The sequence below is a fragment of the Ischnura elegans genome, chromosome 3, assembly GCF_921293095.1.
Source record: "Ischnura elegans chromosome 3, ioIscEleg1.1, whole genome shotgun sequence".
NCBI lineage: Eukaryota > Metazoa > Arthropoda > Insecta > Odonata > Coenagrionidae > Ischnura > Ischnura elegans.
In genome coordinates this window covers 14,666,273-14,683,361 of record NC_060248.1, presented here as the reverse complement: position 1 = coordinate 14,683,361, position 17,089 = coordinate 14,666,273, and the positions used below count along the sequence as shown (strand labels likewise).

General features: G+C 41.0%; 1 protein-coding gene across 1 annotated transcript in view; it reads left to right on the top strand.

Annotated features, from left to right (window-relative positions):
* LOC124155472 overlaps nt 1-17,089 on the top strand; it is a 135,277-nt gene that overhangs the window by 66,221 nt on the left and 51,967 nt on the right. The window lies entirely within an intron of this gene.

Below are 17,089 nucleotides of genomic sequence, written 5' to 3'. Positions count from 1 at the left end.
GGATGCAATTTGCGCCGTGATGATATTTCTGCTGAATGTAGATATTCATTAATTGTCGATCTAGTCACGTGTGGTGGTCTGACATTCGACTGATTGGCCTTCCTGAGTTGGTCATGACTTGAAATCGCGACTCACTCAGCTGCTCAAAGTGCGCCCGTGTACCTTGCAGATGGGTGTGCTTCGATTCCAACTCATCGATATCTAGTTTTGCAAAGAGTGCGCTATCTCGGCCGATTGCAGCGCCAATAACTTTTCTTGCCTCCCTTCTCAATGCAATTCTTTAGTCGGTGACTGTTATTTCCATAGAAGATAATAGGGTATTTTCCTTCATCAAAGAAAACGAAATGCATTGATTGCGATTCCTTACCCATTATTAGTGTATTCATAATATACAAATCATTTGGTTTTAGAAATCCCAGTTTAGACGAATGGTAACGGTCAATTTTAACCTCATTCGAAAAAGGCCAGATTGGTGCCAATACGATACCACTCCACGTGAAGTCACAGGGACCCAGTTTCTATACGACTAGATAGGAGTTTTACATCGTCTGAGATTACCAATGCATGCATGAGGCACAGACCTCAGGGAAACATATCTTAATAATCACCTATTAAAACTACCTATGGTCGGAAAGTTTCCTTCTTTTGATAGGGGAATAATATAATCCTTATTTAAGCCAAGCGCTATCTGCTAGCAGGGTACTCAGCTACCTGCTAGCAACCTGCGTCGTATCAGCGCTCAAGCCTCGCCCCAAGGTCACCTCTCAAGGCGGCAGGGGGAACCAGAAATACGTCACACGGACTTTTCCCATCATTACTACTTAGCCGTCGCGTTTTCGCGCGCTTGAAATTTTTCACTTTTTGTTTAATCGCGAAAAATAGATATCGTCATTTGAAAATCTAAAAGTGTGAAATTCGTACTGCAGGAGTAATAATCTTTCGATTTAGGCAATAAAAAATAATAGGAAACCACCCTATTGCGTAACTTAATTATCTTATTTAGGATTCAACTGTAGAAATCATGGAAAGTGGTATCTAAGTATTTTGTGAGTTTGATTCTCAACCAGACGCAATTTAAACCATTATATAACCTAATAGAATTGTAATTCTCCAGCTTTCTGAAAACGCAGTCCTGACGTAATTTAATTCATCATTTCTGTGCCTTCCGTTGGTCCGTCGTTGCTCATTGGTCTATTTTTCTCTGCAGAGCGATGACACAAGTGACGTCACAACAATCGTCTATCAGCGAGTGCCTTTTTCGCCAACTTTCCCTCCCGCCAAACTTTTACCTGACTATTTCCGGCGGTTTTTGGAGTTGAAATCAGTCCTTTTGGAGATCAGTCCTTCAATTTCTCCATTTGATAGCATCATATCTTGAAATGGTGTTGCACCAGAAAGAGTCTCGATTCCTCAAGATTGGTGACTAGCGTCAACGGCATCCAGCTCATGGTAGGGCGACTTTGAATATGTATACTCCCATCACGAGTGAACTCTGTAATGCCTGGACCAACTCCTTTTTTTCGGTGTCGATAGCTATTCAGGTCTCCCATCGGCTTAACCAAAACCTCATTCGTCTCCGCTGTTTCGCAGTGGCCCTCCATCATCATCAGTGATCAATCCAAAATTTGCTTTACCCAGCCCTGCACTCAGTTCTCCTATCTGCTAGTCTTTTAACACTTCAATCATTATTCTGTTTTACACCCTCCAACACCTGCTCCCCGTATCTCACCCTAGGCCCTCCTCTGACTCTCTTCCCTTCCACTTGTCCGTCAGCGATTGTGTTTTCCTGGCCAACGTGTCTCATGATCTTACCAATTAAGTTGTCTCGTTCCTTCCACTACGTTCTCAAATGATTTCTTCTCTCTTTATCCTTATAATATCCTCTTTACTCGCACCACCTATTTATCTTCATCATTCTTCTTTAGCACCACATTTCGAAAGTTTGCGAATTGTGAGAATATTTTCCGCAAGTACATCCCAAATCATCCTAATCGAACCGCTATCAGAAACGTCGCGGAGGCGTTTTGTGATTATTGAAACCGGTGGTGTACCTACCCGAATAGTTTCCAGCTCGGCAATTCGCCGGGATCGGTTGGGATCAGGATGGCGTGTTGGCTTGAGAATGCCCTGCGTCCCAAGGTGAGCCCGGATTCAAATCCCAGCGGTTGCGGTGGAGAATCTTCAGGTTCATCCTGATCCCTGCTTGCGATGAGACTTGTCAGTATTAGCACTTCTTCCGCCTGATACTTATTCCCCATATTCTGCTATGGTATGTAACTTACATGCATACGATGGGATCTCACGGAACGCAAATGCAAGGTTTTCTCGGAATCTCGACGTGATAGAAGAAGATACATTGCGCATTTAAATTCAGCGTCTCCTTCGATTAGGGTGCTCGCAATCAGAACAGCTCCGATTTTTTCAGTTGGAAAAATATCAAATTTCTTTGGTGTGAGCAATTGGAGTAGTGAAAAAGTTCTCAAATAAGTGTCGGACAATTGTTCAATTTAAGTTTCCTAAATATCTGCAGGTCTGGCAGAAATTATAAATTAAGATGGATATTATGCCGAACCGTTAGATACGGTAATTCGTTTTTTTCCTACGAACGATAAAGAACTTAAATAAATGCTAAGTGGAACTTCGTGAGAGCATTTCATTTTAACGGCTGGTGTTAACACCCCCCGCCACACTCCTACTGAGGCGGCTGGCGGGGTAGTATGAAAGTGTACATGTAGAGGAAATAGTACGTCTTATCTTGTGGAACTTATCGTTAGAACATCCATTTGTATATTGTTTAAAAGCGAAACACGGAAAATTACATTCCGGTGAATTAGGCTAAATTTTTAATGTGGGTCATCCTTCGCCAACTTGCTCTTGAGTTGGCCTTTGACCTTTCTGATTTCGATGAAAATCGATGCACCTGTTTGCCTTCCAAAAGAAATACCGACGGAAAGATATCTGATCTTGATAGCTCAAGGAAATAAGTCTAGCAGGTTGCATCCGAGTCTAAAGCAGCCCTTAGCCTAATTCATGTAAAAGCTGTGCAACGCTCTCTATTCGCTCGTAGTTGTTTTTGACGAATCGCACTGCTTTACTCTGTATTTTATTAAGTTCATGGATTCTTCCTCGAGGCGAAGGATCTCATAAGGTGCGCGATTTCAAGATGCGGTCTGACGAGTGCGAAGTGGCACCTCTCCATCTCTTCTTTTCATTCGAATACCTTCCCACCAAAGTCTTGACGAATCCTAGCGTCTTCGGGTCCGTGCTATGAATATTTTATGTGAAATGTAGATGGAATGGGAGGTGGAGGGGAGGAGGAGGAGGTGGGAAGCAGTGTTGCTAACTGCCCGAGAGCAGGAGGGATGGGGGGAAGCCGGAGAAATCGAATTAATAATGCTCGAGGCAGTATCAACTTGCTTCATTTTCGATTGCCGCACCGAAGAAGCCGTTGACACAGCAGCCATACAAGAACACGGAAAAGGAAAGACGAGTGAGGGACAAAGAGAAGAAAGTGGCAAACACACAGTTCAATGGAATCGCGCGCATGCATCTCTGGATTGTATAAGTATTGGTAGATAAGTATGACACCACGCATTAACAAACACAAAAGAGCAACCTCGCAATACGGTGGTTTCCTATTACTTTTTTATTGCCTAAATCGAGAGATTATTACTCCTAGGGTACGTATTTCACGCTTTTAGATTTTTAAATGAAGATTTCTATTTTTCGCGATTAAATGAAAAGTGAAAATTTTCAAGCGCGCGAAAACGCGACGGCTAAGTATGAATGCCGGGAAAACTCCATGTGACGTCGATCTGGTTCCCGCTGCCGCAAGTGAGGTGACCTTGGGGCGAGGCTCTGAGCGCTGATACGACGCATGTAGCAGAGTACCCTGCTAGCTGGTAGCGCTTGGCTTAAATAAGGATTGTTAATGCCTTATCGAACGAAGAAAACTTTCCGACCTTAGCCAGTTTTAATAAGTGATTATTAAGACATGTTTCCCTGAGCTCTGTGCCTCATGCATGCATTGGTAATCTCAGACGATGTAAAACTCCTATCTACTCGTATAGAAACTAGGTCCCTGTGACGTCACGTGGAGTGGCATCGCATGGGCGCCAATCTGGCCTTTTTCAAATGCAGTTAAAATTGACCATTGCCATTCGTCTAAACTTGGATTTCTAAAACCAAATAATTTGTATATAATGAATACACTGATGGTGGGTAACGAATCGCAATCAATGCCTTTCGTTTTCTTTGATGAAGGAAACTACCCTATTCCTTTCCTTCCAATCCGCATTTAATTCGCTGTGTTTCGAGAGCAATAGCAGTCCATCGAGCAATTTCTTCTCTCTCTCTCTCCTCTCCCACCACTCAACACGTCGACAGCTCATGGATTGTCATTACAGAAGTGTCATTTGCCCATTGGTAATATACGCATGCGAAATATATGCCATTGGCAGAACAAAGCTAAAACATTTAGAATAACATTTCAAAATAAATCCATCGTGTCCCTCCTCCGTCTCAGTAAATTAATCAATATATCAGATGTCACAAACGCCCACCATCTCCCAGCCATAAACGATCTCATTTACTGTCTAGTTAATGATTTAAATCCAGGCTAGAAGGCGCTAAAAACACACATTATACAGACATTTTGGACTACGGCCCTATTATCCCAAGTACGCATACACTGCCTCAACAATTAACTCTTCTATGAGTCTAACATCCTTCTAATCTTAGGTATGCGAACAATATTTGGTATAGAAACATAGGGCAGGAAAAGAAAAAAAACATGCAAAAGTGTCTTGAATTCCGTATTCAAGTAAAAAATTCAATACTGTCAATTTCAACCGAAAATTTCAGACGCGCCTTCATAGAATATAGGGAAAAGTAAGAGTGAAAAATGGAAAAAGTCGAAAGATTACTATCGACAAACAAAAATAAATGGCTGGTCGTAGCAATGGACGCATCGATGTGGAATGTATGTTCGGTGGTGGAAGAAATTTGACGTACCTAAGTAATGGATAATCTAATCGTCAAAATTATTTCGGCAGAGGTGAAGAGGGATTTGAGGAGAGCTGGACCACTGACCGTCGAGAATTTGGAGCATATGAGGGCAAGATATTTATTTCGATTTTTTACTGCTTGACACCAGAAAGTAAACCAATCTTCCTGCCTTTCCTTGCCTATAGTTTCTTTTCGTAGGCCATGTTGTTCATCGAGCAATCAGCGGAGGCGTACATGAATTATTTGTAGTTGGAGTTGTAAATGTGATATGATTTTGTCGTTGTACATACTTGGGGATTTGAGTATCACTTATCTCTTCTGCTTTTCTTCCACGGAGTGGCGCCCGTCCCCGACAGATGTTGCCCGTCCACGATTTGACGCGCTGATTACGCACTTACGGAGAGGGGATGGGGTGGAGGCTAATGACGTCACCCTGGGATACACCCCTTCCCCCGCACGCAACGTCACTTGACAACACAATCGGTTCATATCATGGCAATATTTCTTTAAAAGTATTTCATTCCCGACTCCGATGGAATTCGCCGTTTAGAAAGACTTGTATTTTTCCTTTACCTGTTGTTAGAGTCGAGATGAATAGAATTCGAAGTTCATAACCCTCATAAAGGTAGGGACATGAAAAGAAATTGGGGTCATAGGTGGCGCCAGTGAATGTAATGGGGTGCATTGCCTATGTACTGCGATCCTCAAACTTCTCTAACCGTAAAGCAAATTTGCGTTTACGTCACGAACTTCTCGAGTGAGTGACAACTGCGTCGAATTTTTGTTTTTAATTGTTGAATTAATAATTTTAGTTGTTGGATTAATAACTATAATTGTTGAATTTTGAGGACGAATGTTTGTTTCCGGAGGGGGGGAGTGTATTTCCCCATTCATAATCGTATCGTATTTGCGAGCGAGAGAGTAAGAATGCGGCTTTGGGCGTGAGCGACCCGGGTTCGACCGCTCACGTGCGTGGTCGCTGTGACGTCGTCCGCCTGAATGCGCATTTGAATGCAGCAAATGTGTATCTTGGACGACAGCGCCTCAAAGTGTCTAGCGCCACCATTTGGACCTCTATGGTTGGCCATTCGTGGTGGGAAGTGTCTGGAAAGTATTAGAATGCCAGGGAAATTACAAAGAGGTCTGGAAATATTATATTTGTCATTGAATTCAAATGGTCATATTTCCTCATCAAATTAAGCATAAGTGTATTTTAGATTTTAAGGATACCCCATTCCTACCTTTTCATTCAGATGGTGGATAATAACTGTAATCTCTCGTTTTTATATCTTAATTATTCGTAATTTCCTGTAAGGTGATGTTTTACTGTCACTGGTGACATTTATGCCCCCTTCAAAAATGGTTATTACGTAAATTTTGTGGTACGGTCTGGACAGCATTAGTGTGGGAATGTCTGCATATAACAAGGTTAGCCTAGTCCGCATGGTTTTGGGTCAACTCGTCTGCAACGTCCAACGGAAAATCCCAGGTGTTCGCCGTCTGCAGCAGATTCCCGGGGGAGGAGTCTGCCGTGCCCAACGCTAAGCGGTTAAACCCGCCCGAAAATTTTAAGGGGCGCCGTCTTTAGGAGATCCCTCCAAAATACACCTTCCCACAAATTAGCCCGCGATCCCATTTCAGGCTTTATCCTTGTGAGGTCCTCACCGCGCATTTAAGCAAGGCAAGGAAACAATTTAAAATGTTTAAAAATAATTAATTATCCAATTACCTAATAGTCGGCCTCGGTGGCGGCGGGGTAACGTCCTCGCCTGCTAAACAAGAGATCGCGGGTTCGAGTCCCGCATGGGTAGGTTTCCCCAGTCCAGGGAATGGTTGTTCGTCTACGTTTACATGTTACATTTGTTAAACACCCCGGTATAAAATGGCCAATTAGAGCTGTATCCGGTGGTTTGAGTTTAAAATAAAATAAAAATAAATTTTGATGGCAAAAGTTTGCGGAAAGTATGTGTGACAAAAAATAGAAAAAATTACAAGGTAAATATTTTTTCGTTTCCCATTATCCCTTCAGGAGGCCATTTATTGAATGAGAGGGGTTATTTTCAGTGCCTTATTCAGTTTATTCCCATCTCTTTTCTGTGACGATTCACCATTATTGAATCGAGCTATGCAGTGGCGCAGCGAGGGGGGGGTTTTGGGGGATAAACCCCCCCGCCCCCCAGAGCTCAGAGAAATTTTTAAGTTTAGTCCATTCTACTTATTTGGATCAGTATTACTTATAGATTAGTTTTAGGATTAATCAAACATCGCTTAGAAAGCCATAAAACTCGCCATTTTGAATCATTAGTCTTCAAATTTTTCTGGAAGAGGGCCCCCGCAACTCCTGCTTACCCTGGTGGGTATGCAATACTCCCACACTCGTTAGTACTAGTTGCTCCAAACCACCCCCCCCCCTAGCCTTAATTCTTAGCTGCGCCCCTGGAGCTATGTTCACATGAAATGCCGTGAGAATAAGTTTCCTGGACCTGGAATCAACCGCGGGCCTTTGGCTTTCCGGGCTTCTGCGCAGACCTCTACGCCATCCATGTTCCTGATTTCCCAATAGAATAGTAACGAGGCACATGCTAACCTACTAGATGCTACGTCCTTTCAGTCCACCCAAGATTGTAATGCGAGGGAGATAGGACTTCCATGAAGCCTCAACCGGCTAATGCCGTACATGACGGTTTTTTGTAATAGTTTTTTCCTGCCGAGCGTAGTGGTCTGCGCAGTGGCCAAGAACGCCATCGGTCCGTGGTTCGATTTCCGTTCCAGGGTTTTTTTTTAAATCATGGCTGCTTATGCGAATTTCACCGCCGTTCACTCGGCAGGATGGGAATATTGCACAGCGACCATTATGTTGAATGTTGAAGTAAGTTGGTTCTCAATTGAGATTTTTGCTTCAATGGACTCATATTAAGGTAAATGCTCTTTGACCATTTCGCAAAATAAAACTGCTCATTACAAGCATTTTTGTATTTTCTTCTTTCCCAAAAAAACGTCAACAGCAGCTAATCTTTACCTCTTAACACGTATCTTAACTTAAATCACTTGACGTGTTTCTCGTGAGAAGCCGTCTTTAATATTTTTCTCGCACACTTACCCTGCGATGATTTTCTGCCACACACCATGCCCCACTCACCACCATTTAGAAACACCTTCCACGTGTAGCATCGGATGAATCGTTTCCTTTATTCGATCTCAGCTCTAAATAGATGCTCCTATTTTTCTGAATGCGCTCTACGCCTGGGATACGATTTTTATCCGTGGGCGTAGCAAGAAGGATACATCCATTACCAATATTATTCAAAATAAATGAGGAAATTTCAATTCTATGCAGATATATTCATTTTACCGGGAACATTTTATGCCTTAAAGGATTCGTGCATACTCAGGTTGCGATCAATAAAAAAGTTATTTCCAGATTGCAGTAAAACCATCTCACTGCTGAGAATAATTTTTCAATGGAGTGTTCCTGTCACATCGATCGAAAACGAAATGCCGATATGGTCTATATTTCAAACGCGACGCACGAAGGGCGATGAAATTCAAAGGGAACGTCCGAAAAATGGCCAAATGTCGATATTTCAATACATCGATGTTTCTGTGGCGTGAAATGCTACACCGGGGGAAGGGGTGTGAATCACTCGTCGCAAGACCGACGATGACGAGGCTTGTCTCAGAGGATCAGCCAACGAGACGAAGGAGGAACGAGCAAAAACACTCTCTAGATCTCGAATGTGTAGACATCGTTTCGCGTGGTGCTCACGCACGACGTGACATCCTTGTTATCCATCCTTCGATGTTAAGCATCTAATATAGCTAGAATGCGTAGAATAGAGGTCATTGATGCATACATCATATTATCAGTTATCACGTTTTCGAGGTGTTCCCGGCGACTGCAGCGCCCTTTTCGTCCGATTGACGACTTTTGATCTCAGTTGCTTCATTGACGTGCGTAGTAAATACAGGTAGCGTTATGCACATGCGTTTCATTTTTTATTTTTATAATGCTTCTTCATCATCAGTTTACGATCCAAACAAAGTTTATATTTCGGATTTAATCATCAATTTTGCGTGATTCTTGATTTCCTTAGGGTTAGGGCTTAAGTTTTCAGTCTCTCAAAAAAATTTACGAGTCTCCTAAAGCAAATCTTCCGAAAACATCAAATAAAAGGCATGGGAGCCGTATCACTTCACGGAGATTTAGTAATTTTTGTCTGAGGAGTGGCGTCCTTATAAAGTTAGCATTAATCATGATTTGTGGAATCGTTAGGAGAAGACTCTTTTATTGAAAAAAACGCAATGGTAAATACAGGAACCTCCATTTTCGCCCTGTTTTCTCTTCGCCACGAATTCACTTTATGATATGCGACATGCTACATGCAGGATATTTTACAGGGGACTTCTTTTTGTACAATGCCTGCTTTCGATCGATTCTTCGAATTTCGGTTTTATTCCATCATATCTCATTTTGCAAATCAACTTCCCTGCTTATGGCATATTTTAAATGTGCACGTGCTAATGCAAGTAAGATGTGTGTGATGTATCCATCCAATTGGTCGTGCGGACTAAAAGACAGAATCCACATTCGAAAGGATTGACAATCTAGAATTGAGAGCCGATTTTGTTTTTTAATATCCCTTTTTGCATATATTTCCACTCTCGTGATGGCAATCGATAAAATAAAACGGGATGAAATAAAAATAGGCGACCAAGCCTGAATCACAATATCATGTAGCACGCACAAGCTCAGTGTTCATTTCAGCTATACTTTTCAATGACAGAGAAAATGTTTGCTCATATCACATGGTCATTTGAGATGTTCTTCATTTCTACTATGGTCTTTATCATAAATTATCGTAAACCTCAATGGCCTAGCCAAAATTTAAGTTTGGTCTCGTGCGCCGATTGGCTGTTGCATTTCAAGTAAGTGTTCGGCGATGGAAAACGCGACGGCAACGAATTATGGAAATATGGATGGTGAGCCCTATCATCGAAGACATTCCTGGATACTATGTCATCAGAGAGTCATCATTTCAGCCGTCATTGCCACCATCCATGTGGACTTGTGCATGAAAAATAATCGAGTGCCTTAATGAATGATTTTACTATTTTATGGAGGGCTATTGGGTTCCAAAATATGGACTCCACGGCAAACATCCGTGAGAATAGTGTGTGCAGAGTGGCGTGCTTTCATTTCGACGATGCAGATAACATATTTAACCCTTAAAGGACCAACCTTTTTCCGGTTACACCGTGGACCAAGGGAGGGTCAAAAAATGTCCACTTATATTTTTTCGTTTTAACTAATCATGAAACAGAGTATATCTTCAACAATTGTGTTTTTATATTGTTAAAACATTTTAAAAGTTGTTTATCCAGCTGAAAGCCATAAAATCGCAATAAAAATACTGAAATTTTCAAATGTTTTTAAACTGATCATAAACGAAATTATGATAAAACTTCTTCACAGAGGTACCGGGTTTCATGCTCTTATTTGAAAATAAAGTTTCTAAATCACCGATAACTGTGCATCTAAAATAACAATAAGGAATAGTATTTCAAATTTAAGTCAATTTTCAGCAACCGTACTCCAGGAAAACAATTTAACAATTATTTAAAATAAACCTAAAATTTTCCACTCCATTTTCAGTTACTTAATTTAAAAGTACATGATAAATCATAATACGTCTCCTAATTAAAAAAATTATGTTCTTCATTGTTCGTAGTATTTATTTATCATTAACCATATCATTCCGATAAATTTATAAAATTATTAACATTAGCAATCACTAATGAATAATCAACTCGAATATTCTGATAAGGCAGCATTATTGCCTAAATTGTATACGTTAGTTTTTATGCCATGTTTACCGCAAATATAACTGTTACATATAGTACATATAATCATAGTTTTTATTATTTGTTTGGTTTTTCTCTTTTTGATGTGAGTGCGTTGCTGCACGTGTGGAAACTTCCTGTGCCAATTACTTTGACAGCAACATATGACGGCTGTATTTTTCTATCCGCGACCCCTTCCATCATCAATAAAATGTGCTTCTGTAAATCTATTGTCTTTTCCAACTAATACTGTATTGTGGCCGCATAAGTTCAAGGCCCAACAAATATGCCTAAATGATGTCTCCTTTTAATTAATTTGATATTATATTGAGGAAAATGAGGATAAAAAGAGAGAATCCATTTACGGCAGCAATGTCGATTAGTGCAAAGAAGACAGATTGGCCAACTTCTTGCTGATCTTTTGGTGGAATACTTTCATAGCATCTGATCAATAACATCAACTCCTCCTTTGGTGTTGTAGTAGAGCAAATTTGCGTCACATTTATTTTTGAAACAATTATTGACATTTATATCGGATATGAACAGATTTCAATATACTGTGTGGATAGAGAAACGATATTTTTCTTAGGCTTCTCTTTGGTGATGAATGATAAGAGTCACCGGTGGACTCCCAGATCTCGGGTCTGTAAATTCAAACAAACTTGAAAAAATCTTCTGACTAGCTGTTCCCTTCGATTGTTCAGGAATACGTTTTCTGTTACTCTGCATATTTCCAACCATAGTCAATCCATAAAGTTCTTCTGCTGGCTCCACAGAATTATAGTATCTACCCATTGACACATTTTCCCCGGAATTCTTGATTGGGACCACCAGGCGTTCACTATTTCGTTTGAACCTCTGCTTTTTGATGGTTCATTATTTTCTCAGGCAACAATTTCCATGTTGAGCACATACCTCTCATAACAGTTGGTGAACATTCTTATAAGTATCCCATACTACCCTAGTTATTGTTTCATGAATACTATGAATCTACACCTTCCCCTAAACAATGATAACATTTCATCAACTATCATATCAACGAACGTATCGGGTTCACAAATGTAATATTTGGGTGATATCGCATTGACCATTTGGAATACCGAAAAATAAGCGCAACTTTATCTTTTCATCTTTGTCTTTCCCCGAGTAGACTTCTCATCAAATAAGGCAATAGTTCCTAATATCAGTTTCAACTCTTCGCAGCAATATAGGAGGACATTCCAAATCTTTGTAACCACCAATCATGCAATTCTAACTTGCTATCACCGTTTGCACCGAACAATATCAAAACTCCTACGAAGGATTTTAGTTCTACCGTATCATTTTTAGACTTTGAGCTCGTTCTGCTTCTTCATTTGTTTGCCGTAAAATCATGCCAAGAATGTCAGGGTTGAAATTTTTTCAAATGACTTGTGCATATCCTTTTCCTTACCAGCAGGTAGTAAACATTGCTTTTTCCGCAATGTATTTTGAATGGTTCGCCTAGTCGCGCGACGAGGATCACTCAGGTTTTTCCTTGCCATTTTTGCAACGTACTCGATATCTTCCTAGCTGCCTTATTTCCTACAAAAGTCACTTCCTTCACCTGCCTTACTGTCATTATTTGAACTGATTTCACTAAAATGGACTACAGTATCACTCAATTCTTCATTACTGATTTATTCTGTGTCACTTGTAATTTCCAATTCTCATTACACGTCACTCTCAGTCAAGTAGATAAACAGATAGGAAAACTTTTCAAAGATATAAACTCTTTCACTCAAAAGCCACCGCATAGTAGCCCTAGATGTCAACAGGAGGACCAAAATTTCACAGGAGCTTTGCAGATGGCATGCCATGCATCGTAAATGCTTACCGTATGATAGGTAATTTTAGGATTGTATCCTGAATGTATAAATTGCATGATATTGTACACAGATTGCATCTTGAATGGCCTGAGTTCAAATCACGCGGCAGCTGAGGGTGAGGGTGAAGGTATTGAGTAAATTAGCCGGTGTGTCATAAATTTAAAAACACTAATATCACGGTAAGAAAGTGGGCTAGTTCTTGTTGCACTCATATTTTCGCATCAATGACATTCCAGTTTGACAAGAAGGTAAAATACTTCGAATTCTTGCGAGTCTGATTAGATAGGTAACCAAAGTGTTTCCGGGGTATGCAAAAATTCATTTTGTAAAAGATGCTTCATGAATGGCTGGATAGAGCTCTTTGCGCCCTTTCCTGTTCATGAATGAATAAAATAAATACAGTGAAAAGGTTTTTTTGAAAGTATTAACAAGGAATGACTTCAATATTCAAAATTTCAGAAGGGTACTCAGTAACTTTTTTTCGATATAATGTATCAGTTTATAATTCAGCCAAGGAGAGCCTATAAGAGTAAGCAAAGTGAATAGAAACAGAGAGTAATTATTTATACATGCAGTTCAAAATTTTTAAAGAAAATTAATCAATATGTAAGATAAATAGATTGAAAACTATTTTTACGAATTCTGATTTCTTAGAAGAGAATAATAATCGAAACTATGTAAAATAGAAATTTGTGAAATAAAATCAAAGTAATAACATCCCATAGTTTAAATACATAAATGCAGTATGGAGCCTATTATTGAATTAAAATAAACGTTAATACTTAATTTAAACTAATTAAGTTATAAATTATAATGCCAAACAAAAATATTTGTCCTTTTACACGATTCCATTCGGTCGAAAAATATGTCACAGGTTGGACCAAGGGAGGGTTACTTTGTGTCCACCGCGTATTTACACTATCATAACGTTGTATGAAAAAAATTTTCCATATACATCAAGATGTATTTATCTTTTTAAACCTATATTTGACAATATAACGAAGTTATAAATCTGTATTGGGTGAATGAGTACTTAAAATATCGAAAAAATAAAAAGGTGGACATTTTTTAGCCCTCCCTTGGTCCTCTAAGGGTTAATGGTATTCACGCACGTGCGTGGTGCGAGAGTGAGCACGACGTAAAAAGCACCCTGCGCTTGTTCCTCGCCACCTGCGCCCCCCCTCTCCCCCACGCCAACCACCCTCCATCCATCCATCCATTCCGTTCGCTGCCACTCGTTGCCCTCCTCTTGTTCCGCCGCTCCTCTCCTTTTCTTTCCTTCCTGAAAGATCCTTGTTGTCTCCATTTTCATTCGGACGTCCCCGGTGTGGTTCAAGGCATAATTAATGTCCTTTGTAGTCTTTGCCGGCCTCAGTGGCGGCGGCTAAAGTCCTAGCCCGTCCGAGCAAGAGATCACGGGTTCGAGTCTCGTTTATCCACGGCATGGATGTTCGTTTAATTGTTGACTTGTTTAAAACCCCGATGTAAAAGGCCGATATATGGTGATGTTTTCGGTGAAGAAGGAGTGCAAACAAATTGGAACCTCTCCTCGATTCTTTTTTACTCTCGCAATCAGCATCATTCTAACCACCTCCTAACTTTGCACCCCCGTCGCTCCGCAACCTGCTTCCTCCGATGTCTGATTGCGACTGCCGTTTGTTGGCGGCCCTTCCTCTGACACACGGCCGTCGCGTCGCTGCTCCCGATGCATGCATGCTAGGAGGAGGGGGGACGAGAGATTTACCCTCTCCTTTGGGGTGGGGGGAGGGGAGCGGTCACATGACCAGACGTTATCGAGCGGGCGCCGCCGCCGCCGTCACGTGACCTCTGCGTCTCTCCCAGGCTGCGCCGTTGCGGCAATGGAGGGGCGGGAAGGGGGATGGGGCGAGAGGGGTGGGGGGAGTTGAGCTGCTGCTTCTGCTGCTCGCAAGGGGAAGAGAGGGCTGCTCCCCTAATTCGCCCTCCGCGAGAGATTAAAAAAAAAAATTAGCCCTCCCTCTTCTGCACCCTGCCGTGTGCGTTAGTGGGGCATCGAGGGGGTCAAGAGGGCTTGCCCGGGACTGTCCAGCGGACGCTCTGACGGCTCCCCTCTTGTCCTCGAGCCATATCCGCCCATTCCTTCCAGGAGAACGCCTCACTTCCCTACTTTCGAATATTTCCGAATTCATTCGCGTTTGATATCTTACCGATGTAATTCTCTCTATTTTTTATGTAGTCTGAGTTTCAATCGGTTTAATTCTTACTATACGTGATTTGTTCAAAAACTTACTCCTAGCTTATCCACTGCAATATTGAAACGTATGTCGTCCTTCTCTTAGTTGAATATCCATTTTATTGCAGTTAGCAGTTGTAATTGTATTTGACTGATTTGAATATTGATTTATATCTATTATATCATATGGTCATTTGAACATCTCAAATGACCGTGTGATATAAGCAATCATTTTCTCTGTCATTGAATAGTATTGCTGAAATTAATACTGAGCTTGTGCGTGCAACATGATATTGTGATTCAGCCTTGGTCGCCTATTATTATTTCTTCCCGTTTCATTTTATCGATTGCTATCACGAGAGTAGAACTTTATGCATTTGCATAAATTCAACATTTTACGAATTAGATCGAAGGAGTTGAGCCAATATGATTATTTTTACTGTATGCACTTTTAGGTAAAGCAAAAATACCCCGTTTATGTAAAAAAAATACGCCTCTTTCAACCAGTAAACTAAATTTAATAATTTTTATGAGAAATTTAGCGTCCAATAGTATACGCCGGACTTTGTACCACCCAACCTTCACGTTCGGAGAGAGTTTTAAAAAATGTAAAATACGACTTAAATCCGTCTATTTCCGGATCCTGTTGACGACCGACCGCCCAGCCGTCCGCGCTCGCTAGTATTCAATAGTTTGTAAACTCTAGGGGCTCTAGAGAGACTAGGGGGCTAGAGAATTTACGGGTAATACGGCCTTCGTCCTTCGCCCGGGCTGCAAGCCACTCTCCCTCTGTGGCGTTTTATTTGCAATGGATATGCTTTAGGGAAAAAGAAAAGGCCTTAGTGCAGTGTTTCCCAAACTTTTTCGAGTCACCATATGGATCCATAAACCTATACTCAACGCCCCCCTAATCGGTATCTTTAAAATAATAATCAGAATCATATACAAATTAACCAAATGAGGAACTTTGTAATAATTAAATTAAAAACAATGACTAATTAAATGTTTATTTAGAATCCAATGGATGTATAGTTTTTAAAATCATTTATGCAAAATATTTAATGCACAATAAAAGGAACTTAACTGGGAATATACTTTTACATAGAAATAAATACTTTTAAGAAAGCTTTTTTTAGAATTCTACATGTCATTTGGTGATAATTATAATCATGACTGATTACACCGAATCTACATGACCTGATTCCTCTCCGTATTCACAACCGTTTTATTCACACTGAACTTTACTGCCGAAGCTCTCCGTGTCGTGGAGTTGTACCAACGATAGACCAAATGAGACTAAACCCCTTCAAACATTTCCTTGTGCAAGAAAGGCTTGGAAATATTTTTCAGCCGTTCTTACTTTAAAAAGTAAGAAAACACATGGTTTAAATTACTTCCATATGCGGGAAACAAAGTAAACTTTAGAAGCGAAGCTTGAAAACGAAGACGAAAGGAAGGTTACGGAACCTTCGCATTTGTCACATTGTCACGACCCTCCGGCGCCCCCCCTGCCGCCCCCTTGGCAATTTTACCCCCATAGACTACAGCAACTTCCCCCAGGGGGCGGTAGCGCCCACTTTGGGAACCACTGCCTTAGTGCTTGCAACGATATCTGGGGTTTCCGAAGTGTCCCTCGTCACTGAGTATGCACCAAGCGACGCACAGTATGGACGGAAAAATCTTACCACCAGGTAGCCGAAAATTTTCTCAAGCCTGAATTACACGAACTTTTTTTCCGTCCCTCAGAGTGATAGCACCAGCGACAGATTTTCTGGGACTAAAAGAGTGATCGCTCGATCCATTATTTTCTGTATCACGCGGTCATTCCCAACGTCCGTTTCTCCATCGCTTATTCCGTCACTTTCAGTATTTACAACTGTCATTCCATTAAAACCCACACGTGGCGTTACAATCGCTGTTGGCAGTCGTGCGTTCTGATTGGCCGAAAGACGGTGCCAGAGATGGTTTCAGCGATTGGAAAGGGACGCGTCGAGTGATGGGAAAAGCGATTGGATTTCTGTACCTGAATCCATCGCGGAAAATGATTGCGTGAAACGGTAATTTTTCCGTCATCATTTGAGCTATCGCTTGGAAGGGATGGAAAAAATGATCGTATGGTTCTGGCTTCAGTCCCGATTGATTTGACGCCGAATAGTCAATTAGTCATTGTCGCTGGGCCACG